General features: G+C 42.5%; 1 long non-coding RNA gene across 1 annotated transcript in view; it reads left to right on the top strand.

Moving 5' to 3' along the window:
- LOC142662901 (uncharacterized) overlaps positions 1-14,941 on the top strand; it is a 224,171-nt gene that overhangs the window by 178,764 nt on the left and 30,466 nt on the right. The gene's annotated exons all lie outside the window — the stretch shown is intronic.

Here is a 14,941-nt window from a genome sequence, read left to right as displayed (position 1 = left end):
CTATTGCAAATCACATGGCCAAGGTTCATTCAGCCGCAGAACAATAGTCCTTGTCTCCATGGTGCTTCATTGACAAAGTGACACAGACACCTCAGGCCAGGTGCAACTCTGTGCCTGGTTCAGATCTCCTCCACCTTTGCAGTCGTACCCGTTAATTCTAATGAAGCCTTTAAACAATTATCTTACAGAAGATAAAGCACCCACATCCTGTGCTTCCTACAAAAGATTTGCTGATTTTAAAATTATTAAAATGTATTAATTTTGCAGGATCCGGCAATAAATCTCAAAATTGGTACATTTTGCACAGAAGAAAATTTGACACTTCTGTGGACTCACCATTGCACATCTTTAATGCAAACAAATATGGAGAATGTGGGTAAACCAAAGAGGTAAGCAATGCAAAATAAAGAGCCAAACTACCTAGAAGGGCGTCTTTACATAAAGCCATCCCCAAAAAATACCTGCAGTAGGGAGACACGTAAGTTTTGAGATGACTACTGTTGACATTTCACAAGCAGGATAAACTTCCATACGTACCTGGGAAATTCTTAAAATCTATCTATGAATGAGCAGATGCATGAACGAGAAACGATAATTTTGTCATTTAAAGTTCAGTCATTCTCTGCCGCCGCACCGAGAGAATCAAAGGTCGATTCCTCGATCATGCAGCTTGCATGACCGAAAAAAAAAAGAATGTTTAAAATGCCCTTCTGCTTACCTATATCACTCTGTAAGCAGTGCTGGGCCTCAAGACAAGCACTGAAGGAGAGGATAGGTACAGCCATATAGGTTGCAACATTGTACACATATCACCTAATGTACAGCACATGGGCAATTGGTGGTAACATGAACAATATTCACTGTATATCAGCGCACAATGTTCCTCTATAGCAGTATAGCCAGCGGGGGCTCACAGTCTGAACAGTCCATAGATATTTAGTATAAGAAAGAAAAATAAACTGACATCAACAAGAGCCTCATAGTGTAGTATACTGTACCCTAATGGAAATTAATAAAAATAAACCAAAATGCTTCTGAGGTGTTAAAGTCGTTATCGACTTTAAGCAATTACATAGGCTGCAGGATATGTTATAAAATTAAAAAGGAATCCCCTGCCACTTCAGTGCCGGTACTCCGGTGCTCCCTGCCGGTCTCTCTTCACTATTTCTGCAGAAAGGACATGTTGTGGATCCACGTGACTGCTTCAGACAATCACTGGCCTCCGCGGTGACGTGTCGTACATGCAAGTGAGGCCAGTGATTAGCTGCAGTGGTCATGTGTATGTATGGCATGTCATCACTGCAGGTCATGAACACCAAGCCTGGACACGGACCACCGGAGAATTGACGCTCAAATGGCGGGGGATTTAACAGATGAGTATAGTTTCATTTTTTTATTTTATGACATATCCAGAAGCATATTTAATTTCTTAAAGTCTCTGACAATCTTTTTGAGCTGGTGTCTCCAACCCAATAGTTCCTACAGTCCTGTCCACGGTTTGCCGTTGTTCACACAGTCGGTCGGTCATTGAATTTGGCCCTATTCTACATTCTACTGTCTGTGTTTTTACAGAATAGGGTTGATACACTTTAGATCTTCCCATCTGTGTTTATCACAGCTCTGATATGCACATAGCTCACTGTTTCTAGCTTGCAGGGTAAGGCTTTATGGAGGATAGGGTTTCTAACCAGAACCACTATGAGACACAGGTTACTGTCTGATTATTTTTGAGTAAAGTTCTGTTCTCGTTGCGTTTACATATACTTTCTACTATCGGGGGGACTTAACTACTATCTGGAAGCCTCACAACTATATAGGGGCACCTAAGTACTATCTGGGTGTCAAGTCTGCGGCTGCTGACCACCGACACCCCCCTTATTACAAACAAATCACAGAAAATAACTATATTAATTTAAAATCACTGAAAAGGACATACTTACTCACAAGGGCAGGTATACACACCAATTCCCAACACGATGCAGACAAACCACAATGCTACATACTGGGAGATTGCCCAGGTACAAAATACTGATGAACAGCCACTCTCACACATACTATTCATGAGGGGGTGGCTGCTTCGTATTATCATAGCACACTGATATAGCTTCTATAAGTGTGGCAGTCACACGGCTACATGTAGTGCACCATGCTCGCATACAGCCTATTAGTTACACCCATACTATTAGATCAGGCGGGTTGCCCAGCACCTTCTAATTGTACTACACAAAGTTCTGACACACTATTCTCCCCCAGAATTACAAGGCCCGGCTGCATCGTGAAAAGATCAGCAGCCTGCTTCCAGTAATCTGGCACCAGCCTGCTTCCAGTAATCCGGTACCAGCCTGCTTCCAGTAATCCGTCACCAGATTGTATCCGCTACCTGCAATCTGACTTTCCAGCTGCTACGAAGGTAACATCTACCAGTGACTGTATTATACCTGTCTGGACAGAAGCTTCTCCATTGCGGTGGCGTAGCCCAGTGGATTCACAACCCCATTGGACGTTACACTGGGGGTCTCACTACTATATGGAGGCACCTAAGTACTATATGAGGGCACTTAATTACTGTATGGGGCCTAACTACAGTATGGGGGACATAACTACTATATGGGGGTATGGTGGCCCTACTACTGTATGGGGGACTTAACTACTATATGTGCACCTAGCTACTATATGGAGGCACATTTCTACTGTATGGGGCACCTAACTACGGTATGGGGCACCTAACTACTATATGGGTAAACCTAACTGATGTATGGGAGTCCTAACTACTACATGGAGCACCTAACTATTGTATGGGGTGCCTTACTGCTGTATGGGGACCTAAATACTAGATGAGGGCCTAATTACTGTATGGAGGACCTAACTACCATATGGGGCGCCTAACTACTATATGGGGGCGCCTACCTACTGTATAAAGGACCATTTTACTGTATCGGGAACTTTACTATATAGGGACCTAACTACTGTATGGGGGGCATAACTACTGTATGGAAACCTAATTATTTTTATGGCGAATCTAGCTACTGTATGGGAGACCTAACTACTATATAGTGGAACAAAAGAAGACCTGCTGTGTGGGGGTACAAAGTGAGACATTACTATTGTGTGTGGACATTATAACTGCTCGGGGCCTAAAGGGGACACTATTACTGTTTGGGTGTCCCTATTACTGTCTGGAGCACAAAAGGGTGGTGCTATCACTGTGTGGGGCCCCAAAATGGGCATTATTACCATCTGGGGCACTATGAATGGCGAGTTTGTGTAAAGGGATGAGAATAGGTGGGGAGTTGTAGGAAAATTGAGGAGTAAAAGACCTCTGTGCTGCTAATTCTGCAGAAAATTCATTATGGCGGTCTGGGCCGGATGAGAAATAAAAGGAAAGTGGACGACTACAACCCGAGGGGACGTCACCTGTGAGTCACTAAATTTAACTGTAGTGCATTTACTTATATGGTCTGCAGTGCGCTTGTGTAGACCTTCTATCTACCAATATATGGTCACTGTATACTAGTAATATTAGTCTCTGTATAGTGGTTATTTAGTAACAGTATGGTAATATTATTCAGTCACTATGTGGTGATTATATCTGGTCATGATATTACAGTCATATGCTGGATGGTGCCCTGTGCAATACCTCCTGTTGGCGCCCCCCCCCCTCTAAATAACAGTACTATGCAGTGCCGCCACCACCATACACTGTAAAAAATAATATATTATACATTGCTTTAAAGTGTTTTCTGAGACTTTGATATCAATGGGCTCTACTTAAGATAAGCCTTTGATATCAGATTGATGGGACTCTGAGGAGAGCAGCATCCCCTTTATTGTTTACCAGGTACAGAGCTTCACATTTAGTAGTGACTATGTCTGGTATTGCTGCTCAGTCCTAAAGAGCTGCAGTACCAGGCACAGCTTCTAAAGAAGGTGCATGCTCTACCTGGTAAACAATGAAGAGGACGTGGCGCTGACCGGCCCCTTCATTTAGACCCTTCATTGGTCATTGATCTAATATTAAACAACATAAGTCTCACAGGACACGTTCAATGGCTAGGTGATCCCTACGTACGGTTAAACACCTCCAAATTACAAGAGAGAGGTAACGAAATATAAACTCCAATACATTACAACTGAGAAACAGGAGTCAGACACTATTTATATAGAAAATGTGAAAAATATCAATTTTATTACTTAAAGTTTAAACAATGAGGAAATATAAAATATACAGAGGATCCAAAAACATGACTGGACTGTACAAGGGCCACAAAAATACACCGATTAGTACCACAACAGTATTACGGTAGTTGGTACGTGTATGTACGGTAAGCAATGCATGGTACTAATAAATGACAGGTAACACCGAGTCGAAGGAAAGGGGGAAGCGATGCTATTGAATCTAGCTGTAGCAACTTATGTGAAAGCAGGAGAGTAAAAGGATAGCTATGAATGTTCATGCTAATAAACAGGTCTAAAAAGATGTAACAAAAGATGTATAATTGAGACTAGGTAGAGTCCCCAACAAAGTTATGTGACCTGGTATGTCTTACCCATAGATGTCAGAGGTGTTCAAGTAGCACAAAGGAAAGGAAGCGCCCTGACGCGCGTTTCGCGTATACAGCTTTTTCAAGGAGTGAATCGATGTATTCAATTGATGCCCTTTCCTAAGTATAGGCCATAATTATCAAAGTACCAGAAAACCACTTTAGTAGTTGTGCGACACAATGCTTAAGTATATTATCATACAGTGCTCAAATAATACCAACAAACAGTTACCAAATAATATCTCCATACATAAAGTAATTTAATAATAGTGCAATTTGATTAATATTAAAATTTGTGATGAACAATACCCTCGGGTGCCAGCAAGGATGGCTGGTGTGCCCTGAGAAATCGCACAGGTTGCACACTTATAAGGCTGTCCCTGGTCTCAGAGCTTGGACTCTCACAGATAAAAACTTCTGATATGTCACTGTGAGATATCAGAAGTTTTCTGTTAATGGTTATAACTTTTAATGCTGATTTTAGTATTATTAATGATAAATATTACAAACCACTAACTACTTTTATTGCGTGTGCAATAAAAATACATGTATATCGTGAGGCAAAAAGAGGACATGGAAATGTTTATGTATAGTCTCTAGATGGTGCTATGCATCTTCATTTTAATTTTCAAAGTTTTAAAAAAACCTGTTCCCCAATAAATAAAGGTACTGTATTTTCAGAATAAGCCAATTTTTTGAAAAATATATGATGCCTTTAATTTCACACAAAACAAACAGGACTTGGTGAGGTTGATGAGATAAAACATACTTTATCTTTTCTAGAAGATGCATTATGTCACCAAACAGACCAGGCTATAGTCAAAACTTGCATTATTCTTAGAGAAATCACCTTTAAATTGTCGTTGAGTTCTCCTTTTCTGTCAGGTTGTGAAAAATTATATTCAGCCATTTCTTAGGCTCCATACGTTTTTGGCCTGCGTTTAACATATATGCCGAAAAAAAAGGCTATGATGTATGTCTAAGACGGGTATCCATCACCCATAGACTATTATGGGATTCGTTTAACGTACAGTATATGCCATAAACTCTTACACTACCTTTTTATGATGTGCATACGTTATGTGATGCCATAATAGCTTCTGGGTAATGGATGACACAGTTAAACGTTACATTCATTCATCTCCCATAGTCTAATATGGCATCCGCTTAAAGTATATGTCATGAAAAGCTATCAAAAATCTCATTGCGTATATATATTTTTAACGGATGCCTGTGACATTTGCCATAGCTCACATATAGGCTTCCACGTTTAAAAAACCATATACTGCACTGTATACTTTTTTTGTGGGATCCCATTTCATAGAATGGTGTAGTCTACTATGCTGTTCCAAATTTAAATAAAAGTAGCTATACAAGCAGACAGTGGCCAAAAGCAGGGCTGGCGTCAGCAACTGGCAGAGCCGGGGCCCACTACCCTTCAGGGGCCCACTCGGCTGGCAGGTACTGATGCTGCCATCATGGCTCCTCCAGATGTGGAATCCCCCGCCGGAGTATTGTCGATGGGATTCTGCTTCTTGAGGGAGCCCTTTGTCTAGGAGGTGGCGTAACTACCGCTGTAGAAGCCATAGCAGGGTCCATGCCGCCCGCCGTCACGGCCCCCCATGCCTAGTGGGCTCGCTAGCAGCCGCTATGGCTGCTACAGCAGTAGCGACGCCACATTCAATAGTATCTTAATCCTTAGGTAGCTCCCTACTCTGCCATTTACTAGGCTGCAGACTCTAAGGCAGAGTGCCAAAAGCGCTCTGTCCGGGACTCCGGGTCTGGGGTTGCCCCTAACATCAATGTCCATACATGGACAGTGATGACTGTCCATATATGGATAGTGATGCCAGGAGGAGAGAAGGAGTCCCAGACAGAGCACTAGAAGCGGCTCTGCTACAGGACTCCGCCTCTGGGGAAGCCCCTGAGATGTCAGAAGCAAAGCAGTGTCCCAGGCAGATTGCTAGTAGCCCTCTGCCAGGGACTTTGGCTCTGCGATTGCCCCTGACAACACTATCCATATATGGACAGTTATGTCTGGGGCTACTCCAGAGCCAGAGTATTGGAGCAGAGCCTTTGCTAGCGCTCTGCCCAGGACTTTAGCTCTGCTCCGGACATCACTATCCATATATGGAGAGCAAAAAAAACAGGAAAAGAGGCAGCACTCCAAGAGTCGTATCAAAAAGGATACATTTATTCACCCATCAGTGCAATAGGATACAACATTTCAGCTGCTCAATGCAGCCTTTGACAAAGGCTGCATGGAGCAGCTGAAACGTTGCATCCTATTGCACTGATGGGTGAATAAATTTATCCTTTTTGATGAGATTCTTGGAGTGCCGCCTCTTTTCCTGTTTTTTTTGTCTACATTTTTTGTCTACATTTGGGGATTTACAAGTCGGATCCCTGGAGGTTTTTTTCTACTGTGCTGTCCATATCTCTTCTGTTTGGACATATATAGAGAGTGCTGCCAGGAGTAGAGCAGGAGTCCCAGGCAGAGTGCCAGTAGCGCTCTGCCCGGGACTGCGGCTCTGGGGTTGCCCCTGACATCACTGTCCATATATGGAGGGAGGCTGTGTGGCACTACCAGGGAGGGGGGCTGTGTGGCACTCCCAGGGAGGAAGGCTGTGTGGCACTACCTGGGAGGGGGGCTGCGTGGCACTACCTAGGAGGGGGGCTGTGTGGCACTACCTGGGAGGCAGGGGGCTGTGTGCACTACCTGGGCGAGGGACAGTGTGGCACTACCTGGGAGGGGGCTGTGTGGCACTACCTGGGAGGGGGGCTGTGTGGCACTTCCTGGGAGGGGGGCTGCATGGCACTATCTACAGTGGGCACTAAATTTATGGGGATACAAACTGGGGACCTAACTTGTTTATGGGAGCATAAACAGGGTCTAACTTCTATGTGGGGACACAAAGTGACGTTTTCTGCCATTTTACTGCTGCCGTGAGTTCCCCGCAAAGGGGCCCACTAAGTCTGTGTCGCCAAAGGGCCCACATAAACCTGGAGCCGTCCCTGGGAAAAAGTAGACTCTTTCAAGCTGCGTCGAGCTAATGGAGCCCCAAATATACAAAATTGCCACCGGTAAAGAAACCCTATTTCCCAACTACCACTAAATAATTATTATTATCTTTATTAAGCTATATAAGCAAACAGACGAACCACATATATGTTTAAAAGTAAACATGCATGTTGCTGGAGGAGTAGTACCATAGGATAATGCCTATGCAGTATATAGTACACAGTTCTAATAATGGTCGGCGGCTGCAGAACGCAGAGCCAAATCAACAGTAAAGTCACAGGGTCCATCAACAAAGCACGTTGTTTAAAAATTACTCAGAGCCCCACACCCTGAGGCTCTGAGCACTTTTTAAACAACGTGTTCTGTTTAAACATATATGTGGTTCATCTGTTTGCTTATATAGCTTAATAAAGATAATAATAATTATTTAGTGGTAGTTGGGAAATAGGGGTTCTTTGCCGGTGGCTATTTTGTATATATGATGTTCTAGTGCCCGCCAACTACCAGGGTTTTTTTTCATTTCTGTGAATGGAGCCCCATAGACACATTTGGCATGTACGCCGAGCGCTTTCCTGGCATACATACTTAACGTACATCACAAGCATGATGTAAACAGGGCCTTAGTTATACTTTCTTGAAAAAGTTGGGCATAACCAATATGACTTTCATTACAAGTCCTGCTTGGATAGTCATCCAACTTTTCCAGTGTCCAGAAAAACAAATATGCCTACATATGGAAAAATGTGGGAGTGGGGGGAAGTATGTAATGATGCAGATTTGCAATTCAAGAGTCTAGGATATCTGAATTATTATTACCAGTGGGAGTTCCAGTGGAGGCCATATTAGTTGTCACCCAGTTTTAGCAAAAACAAATAAAAATAAGAAATTACGAAAGTCCCAACGTTAGGGTCAGGGAGGGAGAGGTTGTTGGAATAGCCAGCCTGCTAGTCTTTGTGTTCTGTATTGCCCAGTACCTTGTCTGTAAGTAGATATTATAAGACGACTTCTACCTCCGCTTTTACGGTGGCTATGTCTATAGACATGATATATTTGGTGATAGAACCAATTTTGGTCAGGGCTCAATCTGCTGGCAATCTACTGTCTACCGCCAGTCATAGATTGCGGGATTACAGGAGATCCCGTAAAAATTGTCTGGTTCTGCCTACAAATATCTCAGTTGTTTGCTCACCTTTAAGATGAACATTGACATGAGATGGAAACAGCTCATCAAAGGGATAAGCAATAGTATTACAAACATATATGAATTAGTTGTAAAGCTCTGCGGGTTATTTAAGCGCTATATAATGATGCTTATTATTATTACTATGACCACGCACAGACAAAGACCTTACTAAAACTGTCCTGCACCAATAATCCTTTTGTATCTATTCATGTTATCTGCAGCTGACAGGGTTTGTCAATAGGATTTATTGACCTGTACAAAGAGTGGACTTTCCATATACAGATTTGTGCAGTGGAAAAAATTGGCAGATGTTGTGCGCTGTCTGCGTTTTTACTATCTGACAAACATTCACATTAATCACCTGCTCCTGCCACTGTTTAATCAACCCAATAGGCATTCGTAAAATCAAGATAGGGGCAGAGTCGTAGCTAGACCGTCCTTCAAAGATTCAGCTTGCTGCCCTAGCCCTGTATCTAAATACTGTTGTCAAAGTATTCAGGTGTGGGATTCGGCTGGTTCTTACCAGTTCTGCCGATCTGGTTGATGAGATCACAGCAGCATTTCAGGCATTATCCATGGGGGGGAAGGGGGCAGGAGCATTGCCGATGTAGCTTATGAGAGGGGGAGCAGCAGCACGGTAGGCTCTGGTTATGGGGGCAGCATGGTGCCAGACATTGTTAATTAAACAAAGATATCCATCCAGAAAATTCTACAAAGGCAAGTAGTATCTTAACCCCTTCCTGATATCTGCCGTACATATATGGCCGAAGTTGGAGGGGGTAGCTGCTCTATATGCAGCGGTTGTCAGCTGTATATTACAGCCGACACCCTGCTCTAACAGTCAGGGTATGTTCACACGGCTTATTTACGGATGTAATTCCGGCGTTTTACGCCTCGATTTACGTCCGAAAATGCGGCTCGATAGCGTCGGCAAACATCTGCCCATTCATTAGAATGGGTCTTACGATGTTCTGTGCAGACGGTAATTTTTTTTACGCCCCGCTGTCAAAAGGCGGGGCGTAAAAAATACGCCCGCGTCAAAGAAGTGCCTGTCACTTCTTCAGACGTAAATGGAGCCGTTTTCCATGGACTCCATGGAAAACCAGCTCCATTTAACGTCCATAATGGACGCAGCAAAAAGCGCTTCAACATGCCATTACGGCTGAAATTACGGTGCTGTTTTCTCCTGAAAACAGCCTCGTAATTTCAGCCGTTACGGACGCTGCCATGTGAACATACCCTCAGGGTGGGAGATAACCCTGATCTTGGCCGTTTAACCGCTTATAAGCCACACTCAATAGCGACCGTGCCATCTATGCGGTTAGATGCCGGGGGGCATATGGTTTGTTATGGCAGCTGGGGGCCTAATGAATGCCCACAGGTCTGTCCTCTTAAACTCCCCTTACACAGCTTCATCATGGGAAAAATAAAAAAATTGTGTCTCAGAATATATCGACACAAAATAAGTGTTTATATTTTGTAAAAGTAATAAAACAGGAAAACTATTAGAAAATCTTTTTGGTCATACTGCCCCGCAGAATGAAGTTAACATGTAATTTTTACTGCACGGTGCATGCCGTTAAAACAAAACCCATAAAACAATGGCGGAAGTGCTGTTTTTTTCCCATTCTACTCCACAAAAAAATGTACAAAAAGTTTTTCAGTACATTATATGGTTCATTTAAATGGCTCTTGGAAGTTGGGAGTTGGGAATGAAAAATGAAAAATAAAAACAAGCTGCAGCGGAAGGGGTGAAAGAAGATTTCATGAGGCTCTTCACCAGATAGTGAAGAAAAAAAGAGTTCAGGCCCTTTGACATGGGCCAATTATCGGGCAAACAAGCGCTCACAGAACGCTCGTTCCTGATCATAGCCCTATGTAAACAGGACAACAATCAGCCAATGAACGGCAAATGCTCAGCCATTGGCTGATTTTATCATTTATGCAGCCAAAAATATTATTGTTGTCGGCAGCACATCTCCGTGTGTAAACAGGGAAATGTGCTGCCGACATAATGAAAATGTATGGTAACGAGCGATTGTGCCCATACATAGCTCCTTGTGAAAGGATCAGATGAGCGCCGATCAACGAGCTATCTCGTTAATCTATGCTCGTTTACATGGCCCATGTCAGGCCGTGTAAGAGGAACCTAAACTGCAATACATCAACCTTGAGTTATTAGATTTACTTGTGGCTTATTACACTTCTATATTAGAACTAAATTCCTTTGTCCAGACTGTATCACGAATATGTCCTATAAATCGTCTCTATGCGAATGTTATTTGGTATCTTTATCTTACTCTTGTTATGGTCATATTATTTGGTCACTCTATGATTGTATTATTTGGTCATAGTACGGCATGTGTCAACTTGGGGTCCTTATTAGTAAGAAATCAATGAATAGTAATGGGTTTGAATGATATGTATAACTGTTACTCCCACATATTAAATATCACATATCTAGTTATAGACATTTGCGACCTATTGGACATATACTATGTCCCTGTTGATCTTGTGGTCACCTCAACCGTCACACGATGCTATAGAGAGGTAATTCCATTGCTTCACAGCAAATTTTATCCCTCAATATGAAGCTACATATGATCAGCCTAGGATAAGGTGAGAACAAATACCATTGTAGCGGCAGATGATGTGTTGACATTTGTGTACAACTGCGTAACATTGCTATGCTCAAGTACAACGCAACACTGCTAGACAATTACTGCAGATTGACATCCGCCCATGAGCATTACTGCACCCCCTCTAGGTAGAAAAGTCATCTGCAGCCTTGGCATGTTCGATTAACCATACCATCTGCACAGTGTGTCTGAACATTATTCCAAAAGACTGAAACTATGACAAACTATAACATGTAGTAAATAGGATATACTGTATGTATGTTTAATATGAGGGTAAGTCTTTCAGATTGGGTGGCCACCTTCTCCACCCAAAAGTATCGGCCAGGATTGTGGTGTATTTACACGTGCTGGTTTTGTGGCATTTTTTGTTGTGATCTTGCGCAAGTTGCCACAAATAACACCACAAAACCGGCACGTTTTTAGAGGTGTGACTTCATACCGAGTAGGTCTGGAAGCTTTAGACAGACAATGGCTTCCTGTAACTCAGTCAGTATCCTTCGACCTACGTTCGACTCTCTGGGGTGCACAGGCCGTCATTGTGCAAATGTCCGACTGCTGAATGTGAATGTCTGGCTCTCTGCTGTCTTGTCCCCGGTGATCTCTGACTCCGGATGTTTCTGATGTTCCTAAGGCTGCACAGCCCGGCAAAAGGAAGAGTATCCAATACACATAGGAAGTAACCTGACTGCACACACACTGTTCTCCAGTCTAAATACCAGCCAGGCCAGAGATTTACCAGCCTGGTGGCAACCCTCATTTCAGATAGATATATATTTATGGTGTCTAAGTGTAAATCCCAGAATTTATCGGTTGTTGTCATACTTGAAATGACATTACTGACTAGGTAGATATATTTAGGAATAATGGGAGTATTCGTTTTCCTGCAGCAGAGCTTGTGTCCCTGACATAAATGTCCTATTCATCATTCCATTATTTGCTATCTGTTTGTTTTAGTCTCTCCTTACTAAACCTCAGCGTTGCGGTATCTTCAGCTCGATTTTCTCACCGTCCATGTTTACGAGTTAATCATGTTTGCTGTCTCACACAAATGGAAATGTGCATCCTGCTTGAAGTGATTCATTTGAACAGACGATTGCTGTGTACACAGGCTAAACCAGCAGATACTCAGCCTTAGAAACTGGAAATAGGACACGACGAGCTGTTTCTTTATCAGTCATTCATTGACCTTACCGGTCACATTGAACCTCTCTGTTTCAGAAGATATGACTCATATAGCTACATGAACAGATATTGTCATTTTTATGTTTTGCTAGAAGGTTTGGGCGTTTTTCTAGTTTTAATGGTCTTTTGTCTTGTGTTCTTCTCTCCTGGAGGAAATAGAGGAAAATGTGATTGCTCATAAGGCCCTTCCTCATTGTTCATGTAGCTCCGACCAAGGGGTTTTCCCAACATAGACATTTATGGCATATCCTCAGGAGAATAGGAGTCCCATGATCCCTGCTCCATGAGGTGAGGCAGAGGCCGCAGCCAGGCAGAGGTTAAATGAAGAGGTGGCCGAGCATGTGCACAACTCTCTTCATTGAATGAAGTTATTGAAAATTCTACTGAGTTTGCTACTGGCCTCCTCAACTCACAGAGTTTATGGTCCCTCATTCTCCCAATAGATGGGGGTCCTAGATGTGGGACCATACCAATCAGACATTTATAGCATATCCTGTAAAAGTGCCATAAATGTCTATGATGGAAAAAAAACAACTTTAACCCTTTTGCTGGTTTTTAGATATTTTGCACCTGTAGTAGTCAGGACATTTTCCCACTTTGTACAAATAAATGTACACATAAAACCTGAGTTACAATGTAAAAAAAATCCTAATAAACCCCCATACCCATGTATTTTCTGAAAGTAGACACCTGGCACATTGTCAAAATGACACTTTATACAAACACACCTTTGTGCCATTTTGTGTCAAACAGTAATTTTTCATGCAGAAAATTAGACACACAGAACCTTCTAAAAATAAAAGTTTAAGATGAGCAGAGTTCATATATACTACTTAAATAGCCTATAACAGAGACCAAAAATCTAATTTTAAGCTTGAAATTTTAAAAAAGAAGTAGCAACCTATAAAATACCTTTAAAAATGAGTGCACCCCCCAAACCATATATATTTACTGCCGATTGCAATTATCTTGATGTGCTGTTGGCAGTCATGTCCACCATCACATGATTTTCTGACAAACAAGAATTATCTTTAATTAAAACATACGTTTGAATCTAATAACTTACATACACGCAGAGGTTTACACACAAAACAATGTAAAATGAATAGATTAAAGTGTGTTAAATTCATATATGCCGCAAGCAATTGTATGCTGTATATCAACAGGAGCTTGTGCTCTCAAAAGCAGAGGCCATGCAATAGTTGGCTGTCATCCACAAATAAGTTAAAAATAAATAGTGCACACTGCAAACAGCTACTACTAAAATTATTTTTTTTTGAGAGTGCACAGCATACGTGTATAAAAATACAATTTAATAATTAATACACACAACCACCTTCAAGCAACTTGCATGAAACAGTAATTACATGCAGAACTTGTGCGAAAATTCAAATTTGTGACTAAGTGTGTGTTCACATCAGCATCATCCTTCCGTTCATGGGTTCCGTCAGACCTTTCCATCAGAGGAGCCCATGAACAGAAAGGCAAACGGAAACCATAGCTTCTGTTTGCATTACCATTGATTGTAATGGTAATACTTCCATTTCAAATGGTTTCCATTTGTCTCCGTTCCGTAAGGTTTCCATATTTTTGGTGGAAACAATAGCGCAGTCGACTGAAACCTTATGGAAGCCATATGGGATAGGAGGAAGATCACAGATTCTCCTCCTCTCCCTGAACTTTGTAGGCCTGTCTCTGCTGTCCCCCCCCCCCCCTTTCCCCTTCTCCTCACAAGGGCTGAAGAGAGAGCTACAAGTATATGCAGTTCCTACTTTATCCTGCTCATGCTCAGGCGGGATGGCGGCCAGAGTCTAGATCCTGGTCTTGTTTTAAAGTTGCAATGTAGCCTGAGCTACAACATTTAGTAGCACGGGCTGAAGTGAGAGCTGCAAGTAAATGCAGCTTCCACTTCAACCTATTCTAGCTTGGGCTAGATCATGGCTCAGGCTGCGACCTTGTCTGAGTTAGAGCCTTTAATAGCAAGGATGTAACAGATAGGTCCTCGGTTACTGAAGTGCCACACTACAAGGATGTATGAGATACGTCTTCAGCAGGGAAAGGGTCAGGCTGGGTTCACACCTGCATTGTGTCATTCCGTTGTCCTGCTCTGTCAGAGGAGTAGAGCAGGGAAATAATGTAAGCAAGGGTTCCTTTGCACAACGAACACCGCCGCCGACCGACGGAACCCATTGACTTCATGCTGCGCCACTGTCTCCGGTAATATCCGGTAATCAATGCCAGATCTGCAATGGAGGCCCCTAACAGAGCCCCCAACGCAGATGTGAACGAAGCCTAAATGTGTGTCCCCTTTTTTCACCCTTTTACAGTTCACATATAAAATCAATCAACATAAATAATTAAGTTTGTAGATACA

Source organism: Rhinoderma darwinii, chromosome 11 (genome assembly GCF_050947455.1).
Source record: "Rhinoderma darwinii isolate aRhiDar2 chromosome 11, aRhiDar2.hap1, whole genome shotgun sequence".
NCBI lineage: Eukaryota > Metazoa > Chordata > Amphibia > Anura > Rhinodermatidae > Rhinoderma > Rhinoderma darwinii.
Note: the sequence above shows the minus strand (reverse complement) of the source record. Positions and strands in the feature narration are given on the sequence as shown.